We start from the raw sequence: 20,506 nt of genomic DNA on the forward strand, positions 1-20,506 counted from the left end.
TTTCAAAATGGGCAAACCTGAATTGATGCTTTTCCTAAGAAGATATTCAGATGGCCAACAGGCACATGAAAGGATGCTCAACATCACTAATTATTAGGAAAATGCAAATTAAAACCATGGTGAGATATCATCTCTCACCTGTTAGAATGACCATCATCAAAAAGACAAGAAATAACAGACGTTGGGAGGATGTGCAAGAAACAGAGTCATCAGGCACTGTTGGTGGGAATGTAGATTGGTGCAACCACTGTGGAAAATAGTATGGAAGGTCCTCAAAAAATTAAAAATAGACACACCATCTGATCCAGCGATTCCACTTCTGCGTATAAGTCTGAAGGAAAGGAAATCACTGTCCTGAACAGATACGTGCACCCCATGTTCACCGCAGCATTATTCACAGTAGCGAAGACATGAAAACAACCCAAGTGTCCATCAGTAGACGAACGGATCAAGAAGATGGGCTGTATCGACCATGGATTATTGTTCAGCCATAAAAAGAAGGGCATTCTACTATTTGAGGCTGTCCCTGGAGAGCACTATGCTAAGTGAAATAAGTCAAAGAAAGACAAATGCTATATGACTTCACTTAAGGTAGGATCAGAAAAAAGCCAAACTGGTAGTAGTAGAGGTCAGATTTGTGGTTGCCAGAGGCGGGGAGTCAGGGCTGGGGGACTCGGGTGAAGGTGGTCGAAAGGCACAAACTTCTAAGATAAACACATTCTGAGGGTGTGATGTCTAGTACGGTGACTACAGTTAACGATATCGTATTATGTATTTGGAAGTTGCTGGGAAAGTAGATCTGAAAATTTCTCATCACAAGGGAAACAATGGTAACTAAGCATATTGGTGGACGTTCACTAGATTTATTGTGGTGATCCTTTCACAATACGTACAAATAGCAAATCATTATGTCACACGCACTACACTTATATGTCAATTATATCTCAATAAAACTGGAAAAAACCCAAGTTAGTAGGTAACGCCACATTACGCTCCAGACACGGTGTCCTCCTCATGCTTCCGCCTGCACTGGGGAAATTCCTGTTTCGCCACATGCTCCCCGGTGTTCGATCTGTCAGACCCACATGTGCTTCTCCACGGATCGTGCGTGAAGCCCGGTCTCACTGTGGTTTCTGTGTTCATTTCCTTGATGCCCTGTGATGAGGTTAAGCCGCTTTTCCGTGTCCGTCCGGCAGCTGTGTTTCCTTCTGTGCTGAGCGCTGCCCACAACGGTTGCTCTTCTGTCCATGGCGACGCTCTGCCTCCTTCTTGCAGATTTACCGCTCTGCGGGTCCTGCACAGGATCCTTTGTCAGTTGTGGGCCTGCACATGCCTTTTCCCAGTTGCTGGCGTGTTCTTTACACTTTCTCTGATGTGTTTTAATTAACAGACAGTCTCTATTTTCACGTAATATAATTTATCAACATTTCCCCTGTGGTTTTCATTCTGGATCCTTTGCAATTTCGCAGCTGTGAAGCTGTTGTTTTATGTTTTCACTGGAAAGTGTTACGATTTTGTCTTTCTCACTTCAGTTTTCAATCCACTTGAAATGGATTTATGTGTATCGTTTCCTTTTTATTTTGTGTGGAAATATGCAAAGTACTATTTGTTCCTGGTCAAATATGCACTGACAGGTTTCATGTTTTCTGTGTTCCATAGCTTAACTTGATGAAAATTCGTTCTGCCAATTTTTGGTACATATTTTTTCTGGTCCTTGTATGTTATCTGAGATATCCACTGTGCTGACCGGTATCCGCAAGCTTCCCCTTCCATCTCCGTGTTTTCAAGACATCTTCCCAGTATTCCCTGTGGCTCTGAGTGAACAACCAACAGCTGGATCACAACAGAACCTGTGGCACCCTCTGCACACTATGCTTCTGGGCTGAATTCTATCCACAGATCAAAACTCTCGAGGTGCACGTTTTAAAGCACCTGCAGATACACTAATCAGTATCATGCATTTATTTTTTTCTAGGCAATCTGTTGCAAAGATTAAATCCAGTTTTTCCCCCCAGAATCTAACATGCCTGGCTATATCACTCCACTGACCCGCAGGAAATTCAGATGCCTTTGAATATTCTAGAGCCAGGGAGGAGAGCTGAAGGAACACACTATGCCTGTGGGGTTATGCATGCTGCCACCAATACTGTTTTCCATTTGTGAATGTCAAGGAGGGGCGTGTGTGTGCGTGTGTGTGTGTGCGTGCGTGTGTGCGCGTGTGTGTGTGTGTGTGCGCGCGTGTGTNGTGGGGTTATGCATGCTGCCACCAATACTGTTTTCCATTTGTGAATGTCAAGGAGGGGCGTGTGTGTGCGTGCGTGTGTGCGCGTGCGTGTGTGCGCGTGTGTGTGCACGCATGTGTGCGCGTGTGTGTGTGTGCGCGCGCGCGCGCGTGTGTGTGGACATCTTTGTCATATTTTATTATGCAGAAACAGATTGGTATTTGGTTAAGATTTTAGGCTCTGGAGAAAAATGACCTGGGATCAAATTCTGACTCTTGTACTGTGTCTTTGTGACTTTGGGCAGGCAACTTGTCTTTCTCACACCGTCGTTTTTCTAGCTGAACATGGACAGCAGAATTGTTCCCATCCCTCGGCTTGTGGCTGGGCCTGGAGAATCCCCGAAGTGGCACGAGGATGCACCCTCGCCCTCTCAGCTTCCTGACAGGGGTTCTGTGTCCCCAGCTCCCGTGGGCTCCGCTCGCCCAGAAGAGAACGTCAGTCTGTTCCCGTCTGATGATGTGGGGCAGGCAGAGTCTGTGATCTGTGCCATGTGGGGTGTGTTTGTGGAGTTTAATTTCTGCCTGGTTAGGACTCAGACTGTTCTGTGCCGTCAAACACTTGCAGCGTATCTATGAAGGACTGTAGGTCATGTCGTGTATAGTACGTAGTAACTTACTGTTTTCTGATAGCGCCACACGGTACATCAGTCCCTGTGTCATGTCCCTCTTAAATGACATTTTGCTGGTTGGACTCTTAGCTCTGCAGGTCATGTTTTCATTGTTTACTGTTAAACTTGGGTTAGGGTGAATAGCCACTTATGTAAGTCTGAGTTCACACGTGTGCTTTCTTCGTTACGTACTGGCAAGCAGATTGCCAGGTTATAACCATTTGCTCTCCCTTTCCGAGAATCTTTAATTCACTATAAGATCCAGGCTAATCTCAGGATTTCATGCCGATCGTTTCCTTCCTTAGTTTGTGAACTAGAAACAGGGCTCTTCTGAGGGGTGTGTGTCTTTGGACAAAGCACCCTCTTTGCTTCCTCTGCTCCTGTTACCTTGCAAAACTACAGGGACACCATTTGCTTTCTGTTCTAGGTGTCCCGTCTGTCCTTGAAACCCCCCTCATGACAGAGCATCTTTATAGATGAGATGGGCTTAAATGAAGTTTTCAATGGAGAGGGACAAAGACTCCTCTTTTGTTTTGGAAATTACGGCATTTTGATGAACACACGCACGCACACACACACCCCACTTGTTAACACGTGCTTTACATTGCAGCCCTCCTAAATTACCTTCCAAACGAAAAAGTATCCAGAGAGGAGAACCTTGGGCTGATTGCCTTGATTCATGCTCCCTCCAGATGGCTCCCGGCACAGAGATAATGAGGACGTATGTCATGCTGGTATCTTGTAAGTGTATGGTTCTGTTCATTGTCCTCAGCGACATGCTATCGGCCCTCAAGCATACAGGGTGGTCTTGTGATCTGTGAGTCTTCAGGGATCACAGGAGTTCCCCCTCCCCTTCCCCAGAGGACACAGTAGGAAGGAACCCAGCCCATAATACGAAAATGGAAAGACAGGGTCTTTCCCACTCTCACAGCCTGCACTTCCATCTGAGGAAGAAACTCAAGGGAAGGAAGGTCGGTGGGCAGGTACTCCGGAAAAGCTTGAGCCTTGGAGGCCGAGACCCTTCACGCTAACATGGTTAAGCAGACCATTATGCTAACGTGGTTAAGCAGATCAAAACTCACTGACCTGGGGGTTTCCTAGAGCTGCCCCAGGCCTTACCCGTGTCTGATGCTGAGCCTGGCGGAAGGACCTCGGGCCCTCATCACACCTGAGAACACCAGATAAGCNATAAGCAGCTAAAGGAAAAAAAAAAAAAAAAAACAAGTGACCTTTGCAATGAAAATTTAAGGTCAAGTTTTGGACTCGGTTTAGTGTCCTCATAGAGAATATCTAACAAAAGCCTTTAATTTAGAGATGAAAACACTGGAGGTCAGGGAATTCAAGGGGCGTGATGGTCATGACAGAGTTCTGAAATGCGAGGCCAGGGCACCCTCCTGGGGGCGCAGGGAAGGGCTGCTTGCCTGACTTCCAGCTCATGCATTCTTTCTACCTCTGGCAGGGGCTCTTCTGGTGAACGCCTTCCAGTGGCACTCCTGGGCTCCCTTGGAAGAGGCAGTATTTGTAAACACGCCTGAAGTGGGGGCTGACTGTCATCTTAGATTGCATCCCCAAGAAGCAGACGAGACTGGGCTTTGGGAGGCTCTGGGGGGATGCACTGGGGAGCCCCTGGAAGGAGGCAGGGGGCAGACCAGGCAGAGGGCAAAGGTGGACACAGGGGCCAAAGGGGGCTCGGCCAGTCTCCCCGGGTCCCTGGAGTCGCGGTGGCCTGAAGTTGTCCCCAGCCAAGTGAGGGGGCTGGGACTGTGAGCCGCTGCTAGACCCCTGGCTGCAGGCTCTCTCCAGGGAGGGTGCACCGTCGTCGAGCAGGCAGCCTCCGTCTGCTCTCTGGGCGGCAGCCAGACTGAGCGCTGCGGTTGGGGGCTCCAGTACTCGGAGGTCTGAGATCCAGACAGTCGCAGTCGGGATCTTGGGATTTGGGGGCTCCGGGAAATGCCTTTGGGCTGCTTCAGGCCTTGAACCACGCTGAGTGGTCCTGGGTTTTGTGTTGCATTTCAGCTGTTCTGGGAGCAAAGGAATGAACCTAGAAAATGTCTTTCTTAAGGAAGAGCCAGATACTGAGACTGAGTAGGGAAGCCAGGCTGTAGCTGGGCTGGACAAACAACCAAAAATAGGAGCCTCAGGAGGCAAGGAGTATCCCTGTGTCTCCTACCTCTTCTTAGCAGCCAGGTCTCCTTGGTTAGAGGTGTAGTTCTGTGCATTGCCACCGGGTGGCAGCGCTGTGTCACCTTTAGGGGCCGGTGCTTGGGCTTCGCAGGCTGGAGACCAGAGGGTGTCCATGCCCTTCACAGAACTCCCCTAACCCTCTACTTCTCATCTATAGAACGTGGGTCACCCTACTGCTCACTTTGCCCGGTTGTTAGCAATCTGAACTGAAATCATGCTTGTAAGCACCGGGTGAGTGGCTCAGAAACAGTCACCCAGGCCAGGAGCGGCTGAGCAGACTTTGTCCACCTCGAGTGCGGGACAGTGGTCGGCGGACTTTCTTAACAAGGACACTGAGTTTTCTTTGACTAAAAGCGGAGGAAGGAGAGATGTCGCGCGTCGGCTGACGGACTAAAATCCAGCTGGAGAACGGGGATAAACTTCAGAACAGCTACTCTGAGCTGGCCCAACGGAGGGCAAAGCGGCCGCTGATGTGTGGACACGTGGTGTCTCGGACGCTGGGGTTGGTGGAAGAGCACCATTTCCCTCCCTGGGGCATATGCTGTGTGATTTAGTTGGGGAAATCAGGCCGAAGCTGTAGGTCGTGCCCAGACCCAGGCTCCAGTGACTCACGAGGCTCCTGGAGCCCGCACGCTGCCACCATGAACGGGGGTCCTGGCCACACGGTCAGGAGGTGGACGATCCCGGCGTCGGAGACACGACTTCTGTGTCTCGCATACACAGACACGACACCATCCCACAATTCCATCACCCCCACGGTCGGTCGGGTACGGCCCATAATGTCAAAGTGACCCCGTGCCGTTCTGTCCCCTCCCCCTTGATGCCCGCCTAGGGTCCCGGGTCCCTCTCCCGGCTCATTGCAGGCTGCCTTCCGCTTGGCACCATTTATATTCCCCCTCTGCCGTCCTGGTAAGTGAGAAACGGGAAGTTTCTGATGATGCAGAAAACTCGAGGGATCGGAGGGCCGTTTGGCGCTGCAGAAACCTCCGTGAGATTCAAAACTGTGCTCTCTAGAAGGAGGGAGAAGCCTGGGGTTGCCTTTCATCGCGCACATGGTGTGACAGACGATCATCGTTAAAAATCCATTAACACATGATTAGTATAAATGTTGGGATTTAATACCCAAATCGCCGTTCTGGTCCCCCTGTTCTTACGTCAGGGCCCCTCCCGCAGCTCAGCATGAATCTGATTCCTCGGGGGGCTTCCCGGTGGGGGTGTTTAAAGAGCAAGTTTGCGTCAGGTATGGTGATCACCGGGCTGCCGTTCTCCCCACCCTCCCCCAGTCTCGGCCGCGTCTCTCGTTGTCCGTGGGACGGACGTGGGCCGGCTGCGGGGGAGGCTGTGCGGCGGGAGCCTTGCTCCCCGCGAGAATGGAGGCTCTGTCCGCAGGTCGGGGAGGCTCGGTCATCGGAGGCTGGGTTTTTCATCCCACGTCCTGAGGGAAACGGGCAGCGTGTGGTGCGGTGTGCACGTGCGCTGAGCTTTAGGCCGGCAGGGTGGTGGGAGGCTTGGCCGTTTGGGTGAATTCTTTTTTACACACAGTACCTGAGAATCGAATATTTAACAAGTTTGCATTCTGGTCTCAATATATTCCAGTCCCTGTGCTGATTTTTTACTTCTGTTTTTCAACATGCTAGATCCAGTTTCTGCCCCGCAGAGCTTGCGTTTCGGCGGGTAGGACGGACAGACGCGGGCCTCATGCGTCCGTACGGCGACGGCGATAGCGCGGGTATTGCCGAGAGCGGAGGCGTCCGAGCAGCGGCTTCTCTCCTTCGGTTACGTGGCTTCGTGCTTCGAAGGCATCGGCTCTCGTAATACCGCGTGGATTGTGCGCTCTCGGCCTTGGACAGGTTAAGAGACGGGCCCACGGGCCCACGGGGTCGGGCAGGGCTTTGACCCCGCAGCGTGGTCCAGAGCCCCGTGTGCTTCTTTGCACAGGCTCGCCCGTTGAGAAGTCCTGGGTGTGAAGGGAACGAACCATAGGAGCCGCAACCCGGACTCAGGCCGCAGGACTTGAAAACACTTTTGGAGAAAGTGAACTGTTTAGAAGTGGGAATTCGTGCAGTGCGGGAGGGTGAAGGGCCGGGCGTGCCGAGTGGCCTGGAGCTTAGCGTGCCCCGTCCGAGGGATATGGGGAAAGGCCTGACCACAGGGCACCGAGGTAAGGCGGCGACCACACACCACCAGCCAGGGGCCCGTGCACGTGCGGAAGACGCACTGAGAACACACGCAAACATGTATATGGTCCAGGAGCCGGGAAGGCTTTAGGACCTGCTGCTCGCCGGCCGACCACTGCCTTGCCCGCTGTCCGTCACCGTCCCTCCCCTGCTCTCCGTTGGTACGTTGTGAGGCAGCCTCCACAGAGCAGACCAGATGAAACCATGGCAGGAGGGGTGACATTCGGAGGAAATGAACAATTCTCCAGTGACTCTAACCTGGAAGGATTTGCTAGGCCTGAACCACATCCTTCCTGAAACTCCGGCGTTCCGGGACTCCCCCGGCTCCCGCGCCTTCTCCCTCCGCTCCGGCGTTTCTCTGGAGGTCCCCCTTGCTGACTCCTCCTCTTCGTCCCAACTGCAAGCTGGCCCAGCTCCAGGGGCTCGCAGGCCTGCCCTCTCTCATTCGGAGAGCCCCATCTGCTGCTCTCACCGGTTCTATACCATCAATTACCACCTGGATTCTGAAGCCGCCCACGTCATTACCTGGAGTCCCGACCCTTCATCTCAGCTCCAGGCTCGGATACAGTGAGGCAGCTCCATGTGCACACGTCACAGGGCCCTTAAACCCGAGGCTTCGCTTCCAGCGCTGAAGCCGCTTGCTCCCCGATCCCCAGGGACTCTGCAATGAGTCCGCCCCTTTCTCTGCAATGACCCCATCATTCACCCGCTTTCCTGAGCCAGAAACCTGAGACTGATTCTTGACTCCTATCTCTTTGTGCTTATAGCAGACACATGTCGTGTGTATGGGTGGCTAACGTCTTTTAAATAATTCACATACAGAAGTTCACCTCCGCATTCAGAAGTCAAACTCTCCATCCACCGGCAGCCCAGAAGCACACTCACGGGCGCAGGCTTGCCCGTTCCTTCCTTCCCAGCGAGGCTGGACCTGGAGGTCATCCCCCATGAGAACCAGGCTTCACATGGGGCTTCCGGCTTGCTGATGCGCCCAGCTTGTAGGGGACAGCAGCGATTACAAGGTCGAATCCCTGCTCTGGAGGTGGCATTAGGACGACAAGTTTCGGGTTAAAGGGCCGCAGGTCTGGCCATCCTGTGTGGAGCCGCGGAAGTAGTGTGCTTGTTTACTCTGCTTTGCTGGCTGGTTCGGGGCATCCTGGCAGGTCGGGGGTGGGTGAGATGATGGGCGCAGGGTGGTGGGCTTCTCTGAGTTTGGGCTTGACCATCAGGCATCCCCATGATCGGAGAGGTTAATCGTCTCTAATGATGCTGCTTTGTATATGTGCATTAAATCATCACATTGTACACCTTGAAAAAAATCACATTGTGCAAAAAAAAATTTCTTTTAATAAAATAAAAATTGGTCAGAGTAGATCCGTGGTTTGCAGTAGAATCTTTGGCCGTTCGAGACGTTTGCTTCCCGTCTGGTGGAGAGTGGAGCTGAGCACCGGCTGCATGAGGGGCCTGGGGCATCAGCTCGAAAGGGTGGATTTACTTCTGTTTTGCTGTCACTTTAAGCTGTGTCTCGGCGACCCTGTTGTCCCTCTTAAGCTTTAGCCTCCCTGGCAGTTTCCCGGCTGATTTGTGACATGGTTCTTTATGCCACAGCACCCCTGGTGGGGTCCCCACGCTGCCTTACTGGGCAGTGACCCGGTTTACATGACTTAAGCCCCACAGAGTGATATAGTTTTGAAATACTGGTGAAGTTCAATGGGGTGAGGTCTGGAGCCCATGACCAAGAAAGAATTCTTGAGATGTTTTTGGTGCAAAATGGTGGTTTAATGAAAGCATGGGGATAGGACCCGTGGGCAGAAAGAGCTGCTGCCCCTGGGTTGTGAGGGATGACTGATTATATCCTTGCGAGCTGAGCTGGCGGTAAGGAAGACGGGTTTTCAAAAGACCTTTTGTATGCTAAGATATCCCAGGCCTTGTCATTGTCAAGTTAAGGTTGTTTTTCCCTCTGGGAAAGCGTTAACATGAAGGCAGTTGGGAGTTTCCTTCTGGAAATTAGGTTATCGATAAGAATGCTTTTTTCTTGTAAATCACTAAGACGTTTCGGAAACTCAGGGAGACTCAGGTCTTGCTGGACTGTGATCTCTCTAAGTTAACCATTTGTTTTTCCTTTCCTTAGCTTTGGGGCAGCCAGGAGTGCCTGAGGAAGGTCACACAGATCCCACCTGGAAGTTGGGGTGGGGGTCTCGGGGTGTCAGCTTGTCTTCTGCTCCCTCATCAATAGTACTTGGTGGTCTCTCAATAAAGAATGTCTGTCGGGACGCAGGGCTGGGTCTGGTCTTCCTGACCCCAGACCCGTGGCCGCTCTGGTGTGACTTCAAGGCTCAACCATTTCTTTGTCACTCATTACCCATGTGCCATTCCAGCCAGGAAAGCCTCTCCATTCCCACCCTTCATACCCACCTCCCTGTACTCCTCTTGTCTCCGTCCTTTGGGAAAGCATTTTTTTAAATAATATTTTTTTATTATATTATGTTAGTCACCATACATTACATCCCTAGTTTTTGATGTAAGGTTCCATGATTTATTACTTGCGCATAGCACCCAGTGCTCCATGCAATACATGCCCTCCTTACTACCCATCACCGGCCTATCCCAATCCCCCACCCCCCTCCCCTCTGAAGCCCTCAGTTTGTTTCCCAGAGTCCATAGCATTTTTAAAGGATATCCATCCACATTCTTTATCAAGTTTTGGATCCAGGTTACCACCTCCCATCCCAGGTAACACTGCCATTTGCCAGGAAACGTTTCTACTATACACCTACTTTCGGCACGCTGTATACTGACAGCTAACTTTGAATGGCTGTTCTTTGCAAGGCTCGATCACACGTTTTGGCTTACTTGCATGGACTGCTCTTGTTCTAACGATGTCCTTCAGTGTGGATTGGTAGCATTTTCCCCGTTTCATAGTTGAGGATATAGACACTTTTAGGAAGGTTGTGATTCTCCAGATGTCTCCCATAGATGTAAATGGCAGAACCAGGGTTTGCGTCTGTGTCTGACTATAGAGCTGTCAGCCTGCGACAGGAGGTTAACAGCCTGAAATCCTCAGGGTTCAGGAATCCTGGTGTGGGGGGGGCACCACTCTCTCACAGAAGGTGCCCCTCGGGTAAACGCTGGGTGGGCCTTCTTAGTTACGCACCCACGGCGTGTCTCCAGCAGAAGGCCTCCTAAGGCAGCACTTCCTGAAGCAATTTTCATTTTGTTCTTCTGCATTACTGGTTTTCTCCCCAGCCTGGTCATTCTCATCAGCATGAAAACAAGCTGTCATTTCTGCGGATGTTGGAAAAGCCAGCAGACCCTCGGAGACCTTACCGCGCCCCCACCTCCCTCCTGCTCCCGTGCGTTCGCTGGCCCCTTGCAGCCACAGGGCTGGCTCTGCTCACGCTGTCCCTTGTCTCTCCAGCTCTCCGTCAGTCTGCCCTCGCTAATGGCACCGGGGCAGCCACGCTGCGAAGCTGGCATTTCTGCGGGCCTCGTCTTGCCTTGCGCATCAGAAACACGTGACCTAGTTGATCCCTTTATCTCCTTAGGAACCATCTGCTCATCACACCTTTGTGCTGGTTTTCATCCTCGCTCCTCAGCTGTTCTCTTACCGTGCCTGGGGCTGGTCACCCTTCGCCCCTCGTGCGCTCTAAACGCTGGAGTGGCCTGGGGCTGGGCTGCTCCCCAAATGCTAATGACTCCCAAACTTCAATCTCCAGACTAGCGTTCTCTCCGGACTCTGCCTGCATACCTGCAACACAGCCCCCGAGCTCTAATAGTAATCTCAGAGTTCACATGTCCAAACCCATTCCTGAAGAACCCCCAACACACTCCAGACCTGCTCCTCTGACGTCCTTCTCACCATCAGGAGTGACTTGATTCTTCCGGGTGCACAGTCCAAAGATCTGGGTGTTTCTCTTAACGCCTCTTTGACACTCCATATCCAACCTATCAGCAAATCCCATTGGGTACAAATCAAGTACATATAAAATCCCACCACCCCTTATATCTCCACTGCCCCGCTCCTAGACCAGGGCACCTTCGTCTCTCACCTGCATCAGGACAGCCTGCAAACTGGCCGCGCTGCTCCCATCCATCCCTGCTGCCCTTCAGCACATTCTCCGTCAGGCAGCCAGAGGGATGAACCGAGGATGCACGTGTACGTTCCACTTCTCCACTCAGCAACACCTAATTTCACTCAGAGAGCAAGTTGCTTATGGGGCCTGGCATGATCTGGTCTAACTCTTCCTCTCTGCTTTCATCTCTGCCTGTTCTTCCCCTTTTCCCTCCTGTCCACACCAATTTAAGATCCCTGGAATATTCCGGAGACTCTCTTGTCCCAGGTCCCTGCACTTTCTGGTCTCTCTTCCGGAGCCCCATTCCCTGTGAAGCTGCAGGCTTGCCCTCCTCTCCCCAGTCCTCTGTTTACCTTTTGCTTTTTCATTCTCCACCTTTGATGAGCACCGTACGTTATCAACTGCACCCCGTTCCTGCACCCTCTTCCCACCCCTCCTTCACTTCCCCCCATGGACTTAGCTCCATCCAAGGTATTTTTATATACTTGTTCATGTGTTGATTCTCAGTTTCTCTTCCCAGCAAAGAAGCTCATCTGTAAGCAGAGATTTTCTTTTGTCTCTTTTGCTTATTTATGTATTCATAGTGCCCAAAACAATATCATATATATGGTATTTGTTAAATATTTGTTGAATTTAAAACAATGGAGAATTGAGCCTCTCTTCCAAGCTGGCAAATGAAACAGAAACAGGCAAATGATGGCATGTCTGTGAGCATACGTGTGGGTAATAAAAGCCAGACTTAAAGATTGGAAAGAATATTATTCACTCAATCACCGAAACCAAAGACTGACGTTCACTTGCAAATTCCAGCCTTTGTTACTGTCATTTGCTCCAGGTGCTGAAACCCACTGAATTTCTCAGCCCATCGTGGTGCGTGGCAGGAAGAAGGGAGCTCACAGAGGAGTCTAAAATTTGTCTTGCTGCCACAGAGCCAGTAAGACACGTGTAACCATGGACATTTCCTGCTCCCTCCCTATACCTCCTTTCAATGAATTGCCTGGGTTTGTACCACAGAGTACCTGCCTCTGTTTCCCTGCTGGACATTTCATTCTCCTGAAAGTGAGCTTCTCCGAAGCTGGACTTGCTTGGTAAGTCCTCCACTCCAATCCCCTCACCCGCAGCCTGAATTCTCATACACCTGCCGCTGAGAAAGATCCTTCTGTGAAAGGTCAGATGGCTTGAAGCCGGGCCCCGATTTCCACCTGACCCTGAGTTCACCATCCTGCATACTCTTGGTTTAATCACCATGACTTCCCGCCACATTGGATGGTCTCGGTTACCGATATATCCTGAGCCAAACTCCTTTTCACTCAGGGGAGGCCGAGCTTAGTAGTGGACAAGTGCGCTGAGCTCGAAATAGAGTGAGGGGCCAAGCTGGGCAGGTGTTCCAGGTGAAGAGAAGTAAATGGCTCAGGCAAAGCAAAGAATGGCTAATAATTACCTGGGAGAGTTAGGACCTACCCCATGGGCCCCTGAGGGCACAGCAGTATTCTCTCGGTACGACCACTATTGGCAGTCAGTCAGCCCAATCTCACTAGATTACTGGACCTCGGGAAATGGCGAGGTCTCAAGGAAAAGCCTTCTAGCAGGTATGAGGCAAAAGGAGTAGCTGCTCTTTTCAAAGATGTAACTTCACAAGTCAATCCTTCTTTTTCAGTGCTTCGACTTTTTTATATTTGTTAAGTGTTTATGAAGATCAAAAACTGTCAAAAAGTATTCATATATTTACTTTTGAATCACATGTGTGTTTTCTGGAGATACACTGCATATTTGCAAACATCCTTAGACATACGTTCATGTTTATGTTAATACATGTATACAATTTATCATTTTTTAAAGTATCAGAAATGATTTTATTGGGTCATATATTTTAAAAGTACATTTTGACAGTATTACCAAATCATCCTCCAATATACAATCTTAATTTATATGCCGATCAGTAGCGTATGAGTCCCGTTTCATCACATCCTAACCCAAACTTGATATTATAAAACTTTTATATACAGTCTTTAAAAGTGAAAGGGTGACAAGGGATAAACTCACTGTTGCCTTACTTTGTACTTCTCTGAATGAGAAAAAACATCTTTGAACACGTTAAAAAAAAAGAATAGCTAATATCAGAATTTGAAGAGGGCTAGATATTGGGGGAGGGGACGAGTTCCTTCCAAATCACAGCCAATAGCACCAGCTTTTGTGGAAGAGTGGGGTTGAAGAAGGAATGTCTTGGACAAAGGAGAGTGAGTAAAGCGATAGTTTTATTAAGCAAGGATACAGAAAAAACTCTCAGGAGTGAGAGGGGTCCTGACAGGGTTGCCCCTGAGGGCTTTTAGGGTTGGTCTATTTTATTTATTTATTTATTTATTTATTTATTTATTTATTTATTTTTAATGATTTTTTATTATATTATGTTAGTCACCATACAGTACATCCCCGGTTTCCGATGTAAAGTTCGATGATTCATTAGTTGCGTATAACACCCAGTGCACCATGCAATACGTGCCCTCCTTACTACCCATCACCGGTCTATCATTGAAGGCCAGCCAGGGAACTTAAATCCTTAACGTTGCATCAGGACTGGTAATAACACCTTTAATGGCTTACCTCCTTTTTGGAGTCAGGTAATGCTTTGTTGGTAACAAGTGACCAGTAGAACAAGACCGCACCTCTGACACATAGGGCAGGGTGCTCTGGTTTGTTCCCTTATCTCTGGTTTTCTTACACCTCCGCATTTTTGGGATTTCTGTGAGCTGATCCCAGAGCCCCTGACCCGTCTCTCCCTATCTAGCCCTGCCTGTCCCTTACTCAATTTCACACTTTGCACAACAAAAAAGTAGTTGGCAATAGAAAGAGCAGAGGGCCTGGATTCAGAAGACTTGTTCTTCCTCCCTTTACTGTCTGTGGGGCCTTGGGTAAGTCATTCCACTTCAGATACCAGATTTAATCTGTAATAACCGGGAGACTGTAGTCAATGAAACTGGTGTGTGCCGGGCGTGCCATGCTGAGTTCGTACAGCCCCTGTTTTCCAAGCAACCCTGAAACCCCTGGTGGGAATGAACACCCGCATTTCAGAGGTAAGCAGGCTGCTTTCACCATCTGCCAGGCCCCGTATGAAAGTGCTCTGGGGATGGGAAGGTGCCGGCCATGATCAGCCACATGCCGGGTGCAGGACTAGCGTGTGCACCCCCAAAGTCAAGAGGCTACCAGACAGAAGAGATCCGGATGAGTTTTCTTCAGGCATAAATGTTACCATATGACAAATATTTTTAAACATTTTTTAGATACACAGATCTTCTGGAGTAAAATGCAAATTTTACATTTACAAGATAAACGCAGATCTTCAGAGAAACAGCCAAGCCTTTATTTCCTTATACAATATATAAAATGTATCAAAACATGATCATTATTATGTAAGAGGCTTATACAAGATGAAATTCTTACAAAGTGGTGGGAAACATGCTAATACCTGTTTACATATCGTAGATACTCAACCAATGTCAGCTCCCCTTCCCCCTTTCGCGGACAGGATGNCTCAGGTGCGGCCTGCGGGCTCCCTTGGCTCACCCGACCCGGTCTCCGCCTTCACAGAATGGACGGGGGCGGGGGGGGGGGGGGGGGGGGGGGGGGCACTCGGGCTCCCTGCAGATGCCCTCGGTTATTCTCAGCTCGTGAACATTCTGTCGTTCTTTGGCTTATGTCTTCCACCCCATAGACTTGGTCTGACAGTCACTAACTACTAGTGAGGCCAGACATCTTCTTTTTAACATTTATCAGACACATGAATAAATTGCTTATTCATATCTTTTGTCCACTTTTCAGACAGATTATCCTTTTCCTTATTAATTGGTGGTTCTCCATAAATTCCGAATTCAAAACTTCTATTAGTTCTACCCATTGCAGACATTTCTGCATTTGGGGCTTGTAGTTGTATTTGTGTGTGTGTGTGTGTGTGTGTGTGTGTGTGTGTTTCTTCCCACAAAGAGATTCAGAGCTTGCATGCAGTTACATGTGACCAAATTTTTCTCTCTGGCTTGTCCTTTTGCACCTCGCTTGAGAAGCCCTCCTGCACCTCAGTGAGAGACTCTGCTGTGAGCTCCTTGGCAGCACGCTTTTCCTATTTGATCCCCCTAGATATATGCATTTTTGTATGATGTGAGATAAGGCTCCCCACACAGATTGCCATTCGTCCCAACACTCCTTACAGCTGCATGTGCTTTCCTCGTGTTGGTTAAGGCCACTTTGTTCTACACCAAGTTCGCGGACACGGGATTCTACTCCCACCTTCTCTATTCATTAGTTGATTTTTCTCTGTGCCTCTGTCAGATTGCTTCAACAGTCATGTACATAGTAAGTACTGACACCTAGTAGGGATGGTCCTTCCTAACAAATCTCTTAAGCTTGTTTTGGAATATTTTTGTCCTTATTTTTTTATGCAGGTCTTAGGTCACCCTGAAGATTGCTCCAGAAAGCATGTTGAGGCTCTGTGTGGAGTTTATAGGTTAGCTTGACAAGTGGCCATTTTCATTGTATTGAATCTTTACTGATTAAAAATATCATAGATATCCTTATTTATTTAGATCTTCTTATAAATCTTTCAATAAAGTTTTGGAATTTTCTCTTTAAAGACCTTACAGATCTTTTATGAGATGGTCTTAAGTACGTCATAGTTTATTTGTTCCTGGAAATTGTACTTTTTTATTCAAGATTTTTTTCTACTGGAGTCTTCCTGAAATACAAAAAAATTTAATTTTTATATGTTCATCTTATTATCTAGAAACATTGCTGAGTTGTTATTTTTAGTATAATGTATATTATTTTGGCTATCCCACATAGATAGTTAAATTATAAGGAGGTATTGGCAACAGGACAGAAAAATCAATGGCACAAAATAAGGACTCCAGAAATGGACCCACTTATATACGGACAACTGATTCTCAGAAGGTGTGCTGTTCTCTGAGACTTGCAGGGGCGTTGGGTAGCCTCTGGAGACTCCCTTCCTTGGACATGGGCGCAGGACCTCAGAAGTTCTTCAAGTTCAGTTTACACAAGTATGTAGTGTTCTCAACATTCGCCGCAGGCCTGAGTAGCATAACGAGATGATAGCACTGAACACCGCAGCCTGGGATGTAAACCTGCTTCCCCCCGCACACCCTGCCCGCTTCCATCCTGGTCCCCAGCCTGCTGTGGTCTGGCCTCTTCTATCCACAGATCCTTCCCTTCTGACTCAGGGGTTCCTTCCTCTATTTCCTGCCACCGATGACAATATCAATTTCCCACAAGAGACTTTTTTTTTTTTAAAGATTTTATTTATTTGAGAAAGCAAAGAGGGAGAGCACAAGGAGGGGAGGGACAGAGGCAGAGGGAGAAGCCAGGGAGCCCAACAGGGGGCGGGACTTGATCCCAGGACCCTGCAATCATGACCTGAGCCAAGGCAGATGCTTAACCCACTGAGCCACCCAGGAGCCCCACGGCTATCTTTTTTATTATTCAGTAAATCGCAAACGTCTCCATCTGAAGTACCTGCCCTTGCTCTACATTCCTGGTTTTGTGCCCTAAGAGCAGTGGATCCATCTGGCTTTGGATCTGAAGGAGGATCCGGGCCATCAGAGAGCATCTCACCCAAGGACCTCTCCCAGTGAGAGTCTCCAAACGCAGCAGTTCCCGGGTTTTACATACAACTTCGTAGCAAAAATTACAACAGCTTTATCTATTACTTGTGTGGGTACGATGGGGATACAACGGCTTCCCAGCCATGATTCTCCGGTGGGTGCCTGGTGAATGTAGGTAACGACGTAAGCACACCGGGCTCCGCAGGTGGACCCGCAGCACCAGAGACCCTGGATCCATCCAAGTCTCTGTGTCTGGCATTCTGTTTCCCTCCGCTGTGAGGTTAGAAAGTGTGGCTCTTGGAGTTGGCCCCAAGGGGGCACTAACGACACGTCAGTGCTCCCAGAACCCACAGCCCGGGCTTTTCTGATTCTGAGCCAGGAATCTAGAAGTTTGGGCAGCGTAGGTTGACAACATTTAGAAATCTCTTTCAGTTTTTCTCTCAAATCAAGAATTCATTCTTCTCTCTGTCTGGGATAACACCCAATTTCCCCTCCTGCAGCCTTTCTCAATTTTGCTGTGGTAATAATGATCCTAGGATTTTATTGCCCCAACTAGGTCAAAGTGATCCAATTTGGGACCAGGTGGGAAACAGGAATGACTGACTGGTAGCTCTGTAGGCCATAGAAGAAGTCAGCCAAGTTCCTATTTCGTAACTCAAATTCCTTCCTAGGTTATTCTTAGGACAACTTTCAACGGGAGCGTTTATCCGGGCTGTGCTAAACTATTCTGGTGGGAAACCAGGCTTTGTTCTGTTTCCTATGGGTTTCACTTTTCCCTTGTGGAATGTTCTCTCTGCATAACCGCTGCCTGTTCACACTCAGTGCTGTGTGGTTTTCTGCCCATGACCTCACCTTGCGGAAGGTCAAGGAGACCTGGACAGACTGTGAGTGGAGACGGAGTCAACAGTCAAGAGGTGGGACAGGCTGCTACAGGAAGAGAGATGAAGACCAGCAGGACGCCGAGCTCGGAGGAGACATGATCAGGGTCTGTGAAAGCTGTAAGACTAAAGCAGAAGGTTGAAGACGATAAATGAGGTGACACACAGAAATGTGCACCTGCTTGTTAAGGAAAGGGAGATCTGGTATCACCGCGGCTTCCTTGGTACCACTGTGTGTGAGGTACCGTGGCTGCCGTGCTGGGGGCCATGCTGTGGTGATGCCCTCCTCTCTGGAGTCTGTCTCTCTACCATGCTCTCAACTTGATCGACACCCCTCCCGAGACACCTGTTTCCCGGAACTAACTTACCTGTGGAGGGCTGCTTTCTCTTCTTCCGAGGGCAGAGTTCTCTCCGTATTATCCCTGACAGAGAGCCGACCGCCCTCTACTCTGGGAGGTAGTGACAGAGAACTCACCCCTCCTAAGACAGCTCATTCTACTCTTGAACAGCTTGAATAACTACATCATTCTTTCTAGTACATTCAAAGTTTGAATTCATAGATTGTCTTGTTATTTTTAGGCCAGAACTGCTCATTTCTATCAGAAACTACATCCAATAACTTTTCACCCCTTCTTTTGCCCAAACTCTTGGGCAAATACTCAAATACTTAACCATGACTGGAATTTGGCTTTTCGTGATGAAATATAACTGGGCCATCGACCTGGGCGCCCCCGCCAGATTATACAGCTGCATTATGGCAGCCTTGGCGAGGAACCACATGTCATCCACCCATCCATCCACGTGTCCTTTCAGTAAATATGCATTGAGCATCTAATAGGCAACAGGAACTCCTCCGGGTTCTGGTGATAAACCAGGAAGCTGAAAACAAATCCAAGTTTGGAGAGCTTACACTCTAATGAGGGCAGTAGACATTTTTCTTGACAGCAAATTAATGAATTAATAATTTGAGATACATGCTCTGCTGAAAGATGATCCTTCAAATCTGGGGGGAAGTTCTAGCTTCTCCCCTGCCTTATATCANCCCCTGCTTTATGTCGGTCCCAAGGAGGAGTTGCAATATGTGGCCAAGTGCAAAAATAGAAGATAACATTGGGCCACAGCATTAGAGAATGAAGTTATTTAGGTGAAAACAGAAGCAAGGAGGAAAATTCCTTTGGGTGGAGGGTTATTTTTTGCTTCTCTCCTTTAGAGACACAATGGACGTTATAAGTTCAAAGGGGAATCCACGTGACACTCAGGAAAGCAAAGACATTGATCAGGCAAGTCACGAGGAAGCTGTACTCTCTTACTTCTCGCCCATCACATACATATCTAGAACAGTCCATTACAGAAAGTTTGTATAAAGTAATATGACTTTGAAGTATTAGAATAGCTCAGAATACATACAGCTTTTTTTAAAATAATTTTTATTATGTTAGTCACCATACAGTACATCCCTGGTTTCCGATGTAAAACTAGATGATTCATTAGTTGCGTATAACACCCAGTGCACCATGCAATACGTGCCCTCCTTACTACCCATCACCGGTCTATCCCATTCCCCCACCCCCTCCCCTCTGAGGCCCCCAGTATGTTTCTCATAGTCCATAGTCTCTCATGTTTCATTCCCCCTTCTGATTACCCCCCTTTCTTTATCCCTTTCTTCCCCTACCAATCACCCTAGTTCTTATGTTCCATAGATGAGAGAAATCATATGATAGTTGTCTTTCTCTGCTTGACTTATTTCATTTAGCATTATCTGCTCCAGTGCCGTCCATGTTGCAGCAAATGTTGAGAATTCGTTCTTTCTGATAGCTGAGTAATATTCCATTGTATATATGGACCACAGCTTCTTAATCCAGTCATCTGTTGAAGGGCATCTCGGCTCCTTCCATGATTTGGCTATTGTGGACAATGCTGCTATGAACATTGGGGTGCATATGGCCCTTCTCTTCACTACGTCTGTATCTTTGGGGTAAACACCCAGTAGTGCAATGGCTGGATCATAAGGTAGCTGAATTTTTAACTTTTTAAGGGACATCCACACTGTTTTCCGGAGTGGCTGTACCAACTTGCATTCCCACCAACAATGGAGGAGGGATCCCCTTTCTCCACATGCTCTCCAACAATTGTTGTTTCTTGCCTTGTCTATTTTTGTCATTCTAACTTGCATAAGGTGGTATCTCAGTGTGGTTTTGATTTGAATTTCCCTGATGGTTAAAGATTTTGAACATTTTTTCGTGTGTCTGTTAGCCATTTGTATGTCTTCCCTGGAAAAGTGTCTGTTCATACCTTTGCCCGTTTTTTATATCCCTACTTTTTGTTGTAATGTGCCATGATTCATTACTTGTGTATAACACCCAGTGCTCCATGCAATACATGCCCTCCTTAATACCCATCACCGGCCTATCCCATTCCCCTACCGCCCCCTCTGAAGCCCTCAGTTTGTTTCCCAGAGTCCATAGTCTCTCATGGTTCATTCCCCCTTCTGTTACCCCCCCTTCATTCTTCCCTTCCTTCTGCTACCAATCTTCCTATTTCTTATGTTCCATAAATGAGTGAAACCTTATGATAATTGTCTTTCTCTCCTTGACTTATTTCGCTTAGCATTATCTCCTCCAGTCCTGTCCATGCTGCAGCAAATGTTGAGAAATCATTCTTTTTGATGGCTGAGTAATATTCCATTGTATATATGGACTACA

At 48.5% G+C, this 20,506-nt stretch overlaps 1 long non-coding RNA gene across 3 annotated transcripts in view; it reads left to right on the forward strand.

The window, feature by feature from the left end:
- Positions 1-13,275, forward strand: part of LOC117803489 — a 97,197-nt gene extending 83,922 nt beyond the window's left edge. For 2 of the 3 annotated variants that reach the window (XR_004627428.1, XR_004627426.1), the window contains exon 7: positions 12,156-13,275. This is a non-coding gene — a long non-coding RNA (uncharacterized LOC117803489). Of the gene's footprint in view, positions 1-6,710; positions 8,838-12,155 lie in introns of those variants that run through there. The other variant, XR_004627427.1, reaches the window with a different exon arrangement.
- The last annotated feature ends 7,231 nt before the right edge of the window (positions 13,276-20,506 follow it).

This window comes from Ailuropoda melanoleuca, chromosome 8 (genome assembly GCF_002007445.2).
Source record: "Ailuropoda melanoleuca isolate Jingjing chromosome 8, ASM200744v2, whole genome shotgun sequence".
NCBI lineage: Eukaryota > Metazoa > Chordata > Mammalia > Carnivora > Ursidae > Ailuropoda > Ailuropoda melanoleuca.